The sequence below is a fragment of the Erpetoichthys calabaricus genome, chromosome 17, assembly GCF_900747795.2.
Source record: "Erpetoichthys calabaricus chromosome 17, fErpCal1.3, whole genome shotgun sequence".
Lineage (NCBI taxonomy): Eukaryota > Metazoa > Chordata > Cladistia > Polypteriformes > Polypteridae > Erpetoichthys > Erpetoichthys calabaricus.
In genome coordinates, this window is record NC_041410.2 from 27378261 (window position 1) to 27390992 (window position 12732).

General features: G+C 38.2%; 1 protein-coding gene across 1 annotated transcript in view; it reads left to right on the forward strand.

Annotated features, from left to right (window-relative positions):
- The window catches only part of gapdhs (glyceraldehyde-3-phosphate dehydrogenase, spermatogenic), a 51976-nt gene that overhangs the window by 4194 nt on the left and 35050 nt on the right, over positions 1 to 12732 (forward strand). The gene's annotated exons all lie outside the window — the stretch shown is intronic.

Genomic DNA, 12732 nt, shown 5'->3' on the forward strand with positions numbered 1-12732 from the left:
TTAAAAGTTAGAAACATCATCAAGATTCCCAGAATCTTTAAAGCACTTTTTTTCAGATTAATCTGTCTGGTACATTCTGACAGCCTTGCCATCTGGGATTTCTTCAAGAAATGCATCAAGGAATCTGGTCCTTTCTAAATGCTGCATGTATGTAATGTGGAGGCTGCAGTATACTGAAGAGGATGTAAAAAAAGAAAAATACTGGGGAGAGAGAGGGTTTGGTAGAGAGAGAGAGGAACCGGTGTAGACTGGATTGAGTTGCCATCATGATGCAGCAAGCTGAAGAGAGAAAAAAGAGGGCAGAGTGAAGAAGCCACTGATTCAGAAAATTGAGAAAGGCAGAAGTATTTAAAGGATTTATTGCAAGAAAGTGTTACAAGGATACAAGGTTGATGAATGCTTATATACAATATACAGTTACTGTAGAAATAATAATGGGCATTAATTGTTATACCTGAGCATTAAAGCCTAATTACATTTTATTTGTATTACTTATTTGCAGTATGAAACTAAAATAATGACTAATTCCAATGAAAAATATGTATAATGAGGCTTAATTCAGAAATGTAGTGTAATTTACTCATCAAAAAATCAATAATAAAATCTAGTAATAATTAATTTTGTCTATCTATCTATCTACGCCATTAATTGTCCTCTTAGTTTAGATGTGTTTGATTTCAATTTATGTATTAATTCTTTTTTTTTTTTTGTTCTTTATTTCGCCTTATACAATTTCTTGTATTAGGAATTTGTTAGTTTTCGCATACCCCTTGGGGTCAGAGCACAGGGTCAGCCATTGTACAAGCACCCCTGGAGCAATTGAAGGTTAAGGGCCTTGCTCAGTAGGATTTGGCAGTGACAGGGTTTCGAACCGGCAACCTTCGGGATACCAGCGCAGATTCTTAGCCGCAGAGCCACCACATTTTATAATTGTTTCCAATTTTACTCATTGAAATAATGTGAATGTACATTGTCAGTCTTTGCTGACAGTACTCAGAACTACTCTTGGAATTGCTTTTGAACAAACCAGACTTGCAGGACTTTTTTCTGGACAAGCCATGGCTACATTTCTCTAAAAGAAGGGCCTACTTTGCAGTTTTTTTATATTTTACAAGTTTAAAGTTGCCAACTGGATTGAGACTAGCTTTGTTATCTGGCACAGAACACTTCTACATGCGTACTATATTTTTTGTGGCAACAAGCCGGTCCCGAATATCAAAGCAAGTAGGAACTAATTGTGGATCTTGAAAGAGAATGATGTGCCTGGACTGAATAACTGGAGCAATAGTAGAGAAGTTTGTCAGCGTCAGGTTTTTGGGTTACATGTCTCTTGTGGTATTGTTTGAACTCAAAATGTCAAAACCACACTGAAACGGTCACAATGACAACTCCATCAAGATCTTTTGCTTCTTTTTGCATCCTGATGTCATGAAATCATGAAAGGATGTCAACATTTTACCAATAGCCTTTTCCCGTTTTTGTTTTGGAATATCTTTATCACAATTGTTTATTTTTTTTTTTTTTTGGATTTTATTGATTTTTTAAAAATCAAATAACATTCCATACAAATAAGTCAAGTTTTACAAAAATAGGTTTGAAACAATCAACCCCCACCCATGAAAAAGAGAGTTAGGCCAGCAGAGTAAAAAAAAAAAAAAAGAGGGGAGAGAATGTGCTTCCTCAATTTAAATGCTTATTGTGAAATGTTATTGATTAGATCCTGCCAGGTTTTGAAAAAGTTTTATACAGATCCTCTTAAGTGCGAATTTGATTTTTTCCAATTTCAAATAATACATAACATCAGTTACCCACTGACTTAAAAGAGGAGAGTTAGGATTCTTCCAGTTAAGCAAGATAAGTCTACGTGCAAATAGTATTATCACAATTGTTTTAAAAAATCGTATTTGTATGATACATCCACAATAATTCTTGCTTAGAGCTATTAGACTTGCAACCACTTCATTCCAGTTGCAGCCATGTAAATTGACAGGAAATTGAAGAAAGTTTTTTGCCAGATTTTTCGAATAAACCACATGAAACAGAAACATAATGAGTATGTATGTAATTCTGGCACAAAAGTAGCATTGTTTTGCAAAAATTACAAATGCATTAATTTGCCATTGTTTATCATTAAATGCCCAGGCTAAAGTAATAAAACCATGAAAAGAGGTCAAAAATTGTACCGATAGTTTTTTTTTTTTTTAATTGATGTACTGGAACATTTTGATCACAATTCTAAAACAATAACAGACATGTCTGCATGTCTGTGTAGATGATAAAACTAAACTCAGATAGGCTATCAGACTGTTTCTTATGCTCTTGCACAGAGTTAAATTTGAGCATTTCCTTCTGGTAGCCTCCATATAAACTGATTGGAAACTGAAGCAATATGTTAATTACATTGCACTTCGTATGCACCAGCCAGAATGATGGATTTCACAATTTCCTTTCAGCTCAAGAGACCTACATCAGCTCCTAGAGTTTGTGCATTTGCTCAGTGCCTGTGCAGATTTTGTCACACATTCTACTGTATGCATATGAATATTACATCATTTGGTAACTGTAAAGCTGCCTAGTTGGCATGACTAAGTGTGTGTGTGTGAGAAACGGTGCTTAGTGCTTGATGGGCATTCTTTCCGGGGATGGTTCCTGGATTGCGTCCATTTATAATCATGGTGGAAAAATTGGATTTGGGAAATGGGCAGAAGGATGGATGTTAAATAGAGTAAAACCATTTTAAAATGTTAAAATAATTTGTTAAATCATGATTTTATCAATTAGCAGCCTGAACCAGGCTTTTGTGGCACTTGCTGTTTTTAGAAAAGAATATTTATTTTCAGAAAAGCTATCCAAACAGGGACAGCTTTGTATTATGTTCATTCTTGAACTGATTTAGAGCTACAGAGGTGTAAATTAAGTTTTTAGGTAGTCAAAGGAAGCAAGGATTCTTTCTTCACCAGAACATTAATAGAAATTAGACCAAGCCAGTACCCTAGATTAATACTTTCTTTAACCATTTGTTGTTGGGTTTACTCTGTTGAGTCTTCCCTTAATATTTCAGAGTTTAGACATTTAATTCTGGGCAGCACTATTATTTAGAGCATGGCCATCACAATTTCTTTGATTACGTGGCATGCATATCATATGCCTTGCAATCGGGCAGCATCATCAAAATGGTGGTGCTCACGAAAACACCTACACATACAGTGGTGTGAAAAACTATTTGCCCCCTTCCTGATTTCTTATTCTTTTGCATGTTTGTCACACAAAATGTTTCTGATCATCAAACACATTTAACCATTAGTCAAATATAACACAAGTAAACACAAAATGCAGTTTTTAAATGATGGTTTTTATTATTTAGGGAGAAAAAAAATCCAAACCTACATGGCCCCTGTGTGAAAAAGTAATTGCCCCCTTGTTAAAAAATAACCTAACTGTGGTGTATCACACCTGAGTTCAATTTCCGTAGCCACCCCCAGGCCTGATTACTGCCACACCTGTTTCAATCAAGAAATCACTTAAATAGGAGCTGCCTGACACAGAGAAGTAGACCAAAAGCACCTCAAAAGCTAGACATCATGCCAAGATCCAAAGAAATTCAGGAACAAATGAGAACAGAAGTAATTGAGATCTATCAGTCTGGTAAAGGTTATAAAGCCATTTCTAAAGCTTTGGGGACTCCAGCGAACCACAGTGAGAGCCATTATCCACAAATGGCAAAAACATGGAACAGTGGTGAACCTTCCCAGGAGTGGCCGGACGACCAAAATTACCCCAAGAGCGCAGAGACGACTCATCCGAGAAGTCACAAAAGACCCCAGGACAACGTCTAAAGAACTGCAGGCCTCACTTGCCTCAATTAAGGTCAGTGTTCACGACTCCACCATAAAGAAAGAGACTGGGCAAAAACGGCCTGCATGGCAGATGTCCAAGACACAAACCACTGTTAAGCAAAAAGAACATTAGGGCTCGTCTCAATTTTGCTAAGAAACATCTCAATGATTGCCAAGACTTTTGGGAAAATACCTTGTGGACTGATGAGACAAAAGTTGAACTTTTTGGAAGGCAAATGTCCCGTTACATCTGGCGTAAAAGGAACACAGCATTTCAGAAAAAGAACATCATACCAACAGTAAAATATGGTGGTGGTAGTGTGATGGTCTGGGGTTGTTTTGCTGCTTCAGGACCTGGAAGGCTTGCTGTGATAGATGGAACCATGAATTCTACTGTCTACCAAAAAGTCCTGAAGTAGAATGTCCGGCCATCTGTTCGTCAACTCAAGCTGAAGCGATCTTGGGTGCTGCAACAGGACAATGACCCAAAACACACCAGCAAATCCACCTCTGAATGGCTGAAGAAAAACAAAATGAAGACTTTGGAGTGGCCTAGTCAAAGTCCTGACCTGAATCCAATTGAGATGCTATGGCATGACCTTAAAAAGGCGGTTCATGCTAGAAAACCCTCAAATAAAGCTGAATTACAACAATTTTGCAAAGATGAGTGGGCCAAAATTCCTCCAGAGCGCTGTAAAAGACTCATTGCAAGTTATCGCAAACGCTTGATTGCAGTTATTGCTGCTAAGGGTGGCCCAACCAGTTATTAGGTTCAGGGGGCAATTACTTTTTCACACAGGGCCATGTAGGTTTGGATTTTTTTTTCTCCCTAAATAATAATAACCACCATTTACAAACTGCATTTTGTGTTTACTTGTGTTATATTTGACTAATGGTTAAATGTGTGATGATCAGAAACATTTTGTGTGACAAACATGCAAAAGAATAAGAAATCAGGAAGGGGGCAAATAGTTTTTCACACCACTGTAATAGCCTAGCCACAGATAAACAAAGGCAAAAAAGACAATGTGGTGACATCAACAAAATAATGTTTAAATATGCTATCCATGAAAATGATAACATTGCACAAAAATATTTCTGAAAGAAATAATGTGGTTCTGATGGTTTCCGGACACTTTGCGAACCAGAGCTCATGCAAGAAGGACTCAGCTTTAATAGTTCTTTTGAAACTTGGTGAAATTAGTTAGCAGTCTGCTTTGGAACTAAACAAGTTTCTTTCTTTCTTTCTTTCTTTCTTTCTTTCTTTCTTTCTTTCTTTCTTTCTTTCTTTCTTTCTTTCTTTCTTATTACACATTGTGCAGTCACTCAGTTGGTAATGTTATTCCAAATTAATTCACATTTTTGCAAGGTTAAATCATAAATGTTTGGATTTAAAACGTTAAATTACTAATTGGCCACATATTTAAATTTAAAATAATAAATAGTTTAGTGCTATATTACTGTATTTTTAATATTTTGGTTTGTGTTGACTCCTGTCTTGTTCCTAATGCTAACAGGATAACTCACTGTGATGCTGTAATAGACTTGGTGGATTCACAAAATGGATAGATGGATAAATGGCTTTTTAATTGATAAACTGTTGTTGTGTTGCACTTAAATAATTTTGAAAATGGCACAGTTGAAGCAGAAAAATCACTAAAAACCAAACTGTGTTCCAAGAGACTGAACAAACAGACCAACATCAGATGTTCTGGTAGTGACCATGTGAAAATATAACTGCATTGATCCATCCCATGTAATCTTCTACAGAGAAAGATGAAGGGCAGGCCACAGCTAAGAGGATTTATTTCTAACATCCAGTTGGAAGAAAAATCCCCCAGGCTGTCATCAGAGGACAAATCACTGTTCCATTAATATCACTGATACTTTGAGCAAAAGTTGAAAAGCCAGGATCATTTCAGTTCATCATGCGCATCCCTAAAATGAACTGTGATTTCCAATCATTTAAAGGTATTGATTAGCTACATTAAAGGAAGCAAAATACAGCAAAGTGGCCCGTAAATTATTTGTGTATATATAATTCATACACCTTAAATGGGCTGCAGTTATGCATTACTGAAAGGTTTCATAACTTGATTTTAAAAGTAAAGCGTATAAAATTCTGGCAATCAACGTGTCTTACACAAAACACTGAATGCTGTCCTCTCTCCAGCTGCAACTGTTTTCTCTTCTCCCTCCAATGCTCTTTGTAATCAGATCCTTACGTTTTTTCTGGATAAGGTCACGAACATTAGATCCCAGATCTCCATTTCTTCTTCTGGCTCTATTGATTTAGCCGTTCCTGTACACGGCTCCCTCACCAGCTTTGAACCCATTTCGCTCCCCCATCTGGAAAAAATCGTCGCCTCAATGAAGCCTTTGGGCTCTCCGGACGATGTGGTGCCGTCCAGACTGCTGAAAGATGTCTTTCCTGTGATTCGATATGATGTCTTAAAGATCATAACTAGTAGTCTATCTTCGGCTACAATTCCTCGTGCTTTCAAACACGCAGTTGTACATCCAATCGTGAAAAAACCTGATCTTGACCCTGCCGTTTTCTCCAATCTTCGTCCAATTTCCAAACTACCTTTCCTGTCAAAATTACTCGAAAAAGTAGTTTATGAGCAATTAATTCATCACCTACATGACCATCAGGTAATGGCCCTTTTTCAGTCAGGCTTTAGGCCCCAACACAGCACAGAAACCGCGCATTTACGTGTCCTAAATGATGTCCTTTTGGCATTGGACTCAGGACTCTACGTGATTATGGTTCTTCTCGATTTATCTGCTGCCTTCGACACAGTCGACCACGACATCATGATCTCCCGACTCGAATCCTGGGCTGGTGTATCTGGCTTAGCCCTCGACTGGTTCAGGTCATATTTCTGCAACAGGACTCTTAGAGTCATGCTAGACGATTTTTCGTCTGAATCAGTCCCACTCCCATGTGGTGTCCCCCAGGGTTCCATTTTTGGGGCCACTACTTTTTTCAATTTACATCCTGCCTTTAGGTGCAATTTTTTAGAAAACATGCAATCTCGTATCACCTATATGCTGATGACTGCCAAATTTATTTCTCCCCTCAAGTCAACTGACTCCACTAAACCTCTTCTCAACTGCTTATCTGACATTAAGGACTGGCTGGCTGTAAACTTCCTTCACCTGAACGATTCAAAACCGAGGTCATTGTTTTTAGTCTGACCGCAAAACAGACCCTACCCCTTGGCCTCGACTTTCTTCCCATTCCAGTAACTTCATCTGTTTCCAATCTTGGAATCAAAATGGATATGGTCCTGAAAATGGATGCTCAAGTCAACAGCACGGTAAAATCCTGCTTTTTCCATCTCAGGCGAATTGCCAAACTTAAACCAATTCTGCCTTACCACCTCCTGGAATCAGTAATCCATGCATTCATTACGTCCCGGCTCGACTATTCAAATTCCTGCCTATATGGTATTAGTAAAGCCACTCTTTCTAGACTCCAATTGGTTCAAAATGCGGCTGCAAGGCTTTTAACTGGAAGCAGCAGAAGCCAACACATTACACCGATTTTAAAAACCCTACACTGGCTGCCGGTTAGATTCAGAATTGATTTTAAGATACTCCTCTTAACCTATAAGGCACTAAATGGTCTAGCCCCTGCCTATTTGAGTGTCTTGCTCCATCGTCACAATCCTCCTCGTGTTCTTAGATCCGCAGATCAGCTGCTCCTAACCGTTCCCAAGGCACGTTTTAAAGTTCGTGGTGAAAGGGCTTTTTCCGTCTGTGCACCCAAGCTCTGGAACTCCTTACCTTTAGTGGTTAGGCAAGCCGCTTCAGTCGCCACATTCAAATCACACCTAAAAACGCACTTCTTCACATTGGCTTTTAATTCTTAACCTGTCTTATTTCCACTTGCTTTTTGCTATTTCTCTGTTTTATTGGGTCCCCTGACCAGTTTTTAGTGTCTCTGTTTTAATTCTCTCTTAATGTTTGTTTTTTTTTAATATTTTGCTTTTAGTCTTGCTTGTTTTAACTGTACAGCGCTTCGGTCAGTTGTAATGCTGTGTTTTTAAGCGCTTAACAAATAAAAATGGTATGGTATGGTATGGTATAAGATGGCCATTTTTATGTGATTTCATACAATGCAGTGGCATTAGTTTTTCCACAATCCAATAAGAATTGATTAGCTTGGTAATATAATTAGATTTGTCTAACAAGTTTGTGATAACAACCTTTGCTGTCACCTCCTCCATTTAATTCTTGTTCCAGTCCATACCACTATGGTGTCAAAGTGGCCAGTCTTCATTTGGAATGTGATATATGAAGTGGTTCATTCTTTGACAGAGACATTTTAGGGTGTTTTTAGTCAGGTAAGAAGCCTGCTTAGTTGAAAGAAAATGAAGATTTTAGAGGCCAACATGGAAAGAACACTAGCTGAAAATTTACATTTTGCTACCTTCTTTTTAAGAAGCACTTCCGTAATGTTTAACCTTATTGACACAGATTATATGAGTGTTAGTGATAGGATGAAAAGAAAATGATTAAAAAGTAGGTTGTGTGAAGCAAATGAATTACACAGTTTGAGTTTGGTGTAGCAGTCTTTCATAGTGAATATTAACACAAATTAATTAAGTTAAAAGACTCAGGATATCAAAAAGGCACATGTTTAAGATGGAGTATGAAGAATAAATTAATCTGTTAATTTTCTTCACTTGATTAATGAAGTTGTAGGAGTAATCAGACAACCTGTCACATAACATGTCTTTGGGAGGTGGGAGAAAACAGGTCTGGGATTTGTAGCGAGGAGCCAGAAACCCTAATCACTTTATTACCCTGCAAACTAACACATTGAATCAAACTTAAAAACATGTTTTTGTAATACATATCAATTTGAGTATCAACACCTCAGTGGGTGGTACAGTGGTTCAGTGATTAACAATGCCCAGCACTGTTCCAGAAACCTCATTTGAACTTTCTGCCTCAGTCTGTGTGGGTTTTCGCCAGTACTTCAATTTTTTCCACATATCAAAGCTGTCACTAGAAGGTGGGTTGAGGGAATCTTCACTCTAGTAACCTGATGAGCTGTCCGCGTTTGACTTCTACCTTGTGCCTCATGCTGTTGGGATAGCCCATCATCATCACATAAAGACTAAGTGAGTTCAGAAATATGAAATCTACCCCACTCTCTGATTTGTACATTTTTAAACATTTTTCACATTTTTATATTTAGATTATAGGATTTTTCATGCAAATACAAACATATTGTCAAAAACACCAAACTTTCATAATGTATTCTTCTATAGTCTGAACCTAGTATTTCAATTCCAGAGTGCATCAGACCTGGCATCTCATTTATGAAATGGTCATAGAAACAAATCTGATCTTAAATTCGAATGATATGATCCTATGTTATATATACTGTGAAACCTGAAACTATTCTGAAAATATACATAGAGCCTTCTTTGGGCACATCCACCTGTAGACCATAGAACCCAGACTACTTTTGACCCTCTTGTATTCTGCATTGCTGCATTTTACATAATTTATAGCTGGAGCTTCACGGCGCTGGAAAGTGTTGTGTGTTGCGTGTAGGTGAAGATTACAAATAAAAATTGTATACAAATGTGCAATTCTACATATGAACATGTGACAATAATTATGAACTGAAGTGACTGCATTGCAATGCATTATTTGTCAAATCAAAATCTATAATTTTGAAGGAGCCAATGCTGTTGGCAGCCTGAATAAGTTTGCAATACAAGTCACCACTCAGTGTTATGCTCTTTCTGTGTCATAAAGTGTGGACACTTAATAAGAACAATACTGAAGAAATTAAAATGAAACGTAATATAGTTATACCCAGAAAATACACAATGAGGCACCACAGACCAATTGCCAATATTATTTAATTTTTTAATAGTGTTTGCTTAGTTACTTTTGTGGAGAATATGGTAGAGAGAAAGAGAACGTATGAGGATGGAAGGTTTGAGTGAGTTAAAGTAATTGTTAACTTTTACTGTTTCTTTCTGGTAGATAATTCCAATTATGTGATGAAGCAATAATACTTTTTAGACTTTGATATGAATATAGATTTATCATTTGTAGCAATTTTACATTTACTTATTTGGCTGATGGTATTATTCAAGGCAGTGTAACAACATTTGAGATACAATTGGTTAAATTTCTTTTTGTTTTTCCAATTAGATCACGGACATGTCAAGCAACTTGTTCCTGGTCATATAGTGTCAGTAGCAGGACTTGAACCCACCATCTCAAAGTTTGAAATCCAAAGCTTATCCACTACACCACACTGCCCACCTAGCTTAAACCAGCTTTGAATAATTTTTTAAATTATCTTTAGGGGGTCCTATAGCAATGTCGGTTATCTCCCCCAAACTAGCACAAGGATTCTTGCAGTTACTGGTAGGCTGCTGCTTGCTCAAGTCTTTTCTCCCCCAGATGGGAGATTCCTCATGATTGTTAAAGATTTGTAAGGAAGCAATAACCAACAAGAACATATAAATAAATTATGTTCCTCTGATATCAGGTGTGAAAACCTTAAACCAAAAGGAAAATGGACAACCATATTAATATCAACACGTAAATCATGTAATATTGACATATTGATATAGGCCACTGCGGTGGGTTGGCACCCTGCCCGGGATTGGTTCCTGCCTTGTGCCTTGTGTTGGCTGGGATTGGCTCCAGCAGATCCCAGTGACCCGGTGTTAGGATATAGCGGGTTGGATAATAGATGGATGGATGGATGATATAGGCCAGCAGAATGACAATGCAACAGAAGGACTGTTTAATAAAAGCATGTGCAATACTTTCTGATACGCTGTTACACTGATTTTGCTGTGGACTATAATGAAACACCCACTGCTTGTATCTTATTATTTTAAATATCACATAGTTAAAATGTGACATTCACTTCACTGGTCTAACAGTGTCAATTACTAACTAGCTTAATGTACTTGTGTTCTGTTCTGTGTATTATATTGTATTGACCCCCTTCTTTTTGACACCCACTGCACGCCAAACCAACCTGGAAAGGGGTCTCTCTTTGGACTGCCTTTCCCAAGGTTTCTTCCATTGTTTCCCTACAAGGGTTTTTTTTAGGAGTTTTTCCTTGTCTTCTTAGAGAGTCAAGGCTGGGGGGCTGTCAAAAGGCAAATCAAGAGTCAAGAGTATTTATTGTCATTACATCCATATATAGTAGTACAGCATACAGTGAAATGAAACAATGTTCCTGCAGGACCATGGTGCTACATAAAACACAGGACAATGAAGAATCCATGACACATAACATAAAGACACATAATATATAACAAAGTGTATGTGAGTCAAATGTGCAACCATGTGCAACACAGCAGAACAGAACACATACTGTATATCAGATATCAGACCGGCCCATGAGTGTTCAAGAGTCTGACTGCTTGGGGGAAGAAACTCTTACACATTCTGGTGGTGAGAACCTGAATGCTTCGGTACCTTTTTCCCAATGGCAGGAGTGTAAACAGTGAATGTGAAGGGTGTGTTGGATCATTCACAATGATGGTGGCTTTGCGGATGCAGCGTGTGGTGTAAAATGTCCATGATGGAGGGAAGAGAAACACCGATGATCTTCTCAGCTGTCTTCACTATCTGTTGTAGGGCTTTGCGATCCCTGACCATGCAATTTCCAAACCAGACAGTGATGCAGTTGCTGAGGATGCTTTCTATGGTTCCTCTGTAGAATGTTGTTAGAGTAGCTGGTGGAAGATGGGCTTTCCTCAGCCTGCGCAGGAAGTAGAGCCGCTGCTGGGCTTTCTTGGCTAAAGAGCTGGTGTTGTGGGACCAGGTGAGGTTCTCTGCCAGGCGGACACCTAGGAATTTGGTGCTATTGACGACCTCCACAGTTGAGCCGTCAATGTTCAGTGGCAGATGGTCACTCTTAGTCTTCCTAAAGTCAACAATCATCTCCTTTGTTTTGTCTACATTCACAGACAGGTTATTGGCTTTACACCAGTCCGTTAACCGGTGCACCTCTTCTCTGTATGCTGACTCATTGTTGTTTCTGATGAGACCCACCACAGTCGTGTCATCTGCAAATTTTATGATGTGATTAGAGCTGTGCCTGTTAAATCCCATTGTGGCACTTCTTGTGTGATTTTGGGCAATTCAAAAATAAATTGTATTGTATTGTATTGTACATATGATCAAAAATCTTTTAAAAAAGGAGTTAAACCAGAGTACCAGAGTAGTTTGTCAACATTGAGTTCTCTATGTACAGAGAATGTATTTTTTGAGATTGAGTTAGGCTTTTTCAATTATGAGCCATTATTGGCTACCAAGAGCCATCATTACTAACCTCTGCCAGGAGCTGCATCTCACTCTTGAAAACTCTTACTCCCTGAATCACATGTTTCCAGTGGAGGAACTTGAAATGTTCAGAGAGAATCTGCAGACAGGTCAGAGGCATCTCGGTCTACTCTTAGTCAGATCTTGCCTTTGCTGCCTGATTTTGATTTTCTGCTTAGATTTAAGATTAGTAGAGCGTATTCCAGTAGCACTGGGCAGCACGTCAAAACTAGTACTGCTGGGGAATAGTCAATGATACATAAACATTACTCAGTCCATGCCAATCTTGAGTCATCAGTCAACTAAAAGGGCATATTTTTGGGATGAAAATCCTTGAATCCTGGAAAGACTATTGTATATGTTCATTGACAGCACATGCATATTCCACAGAGTCGGTGACTAGCCCTGGAATAAAATCTTGGTCCCTGGATCTGTGAAGCAGCAGTACTAAGCGCTGTACCACTTTGACACCCATTTAAGCCATCTGTTGATTTCCTACTTCCTGGAGAGCATTTCTGGAAGACAAACCTTCGCTCAAACTTGTCCACTGTCAGAAGTTTACAACTCTATG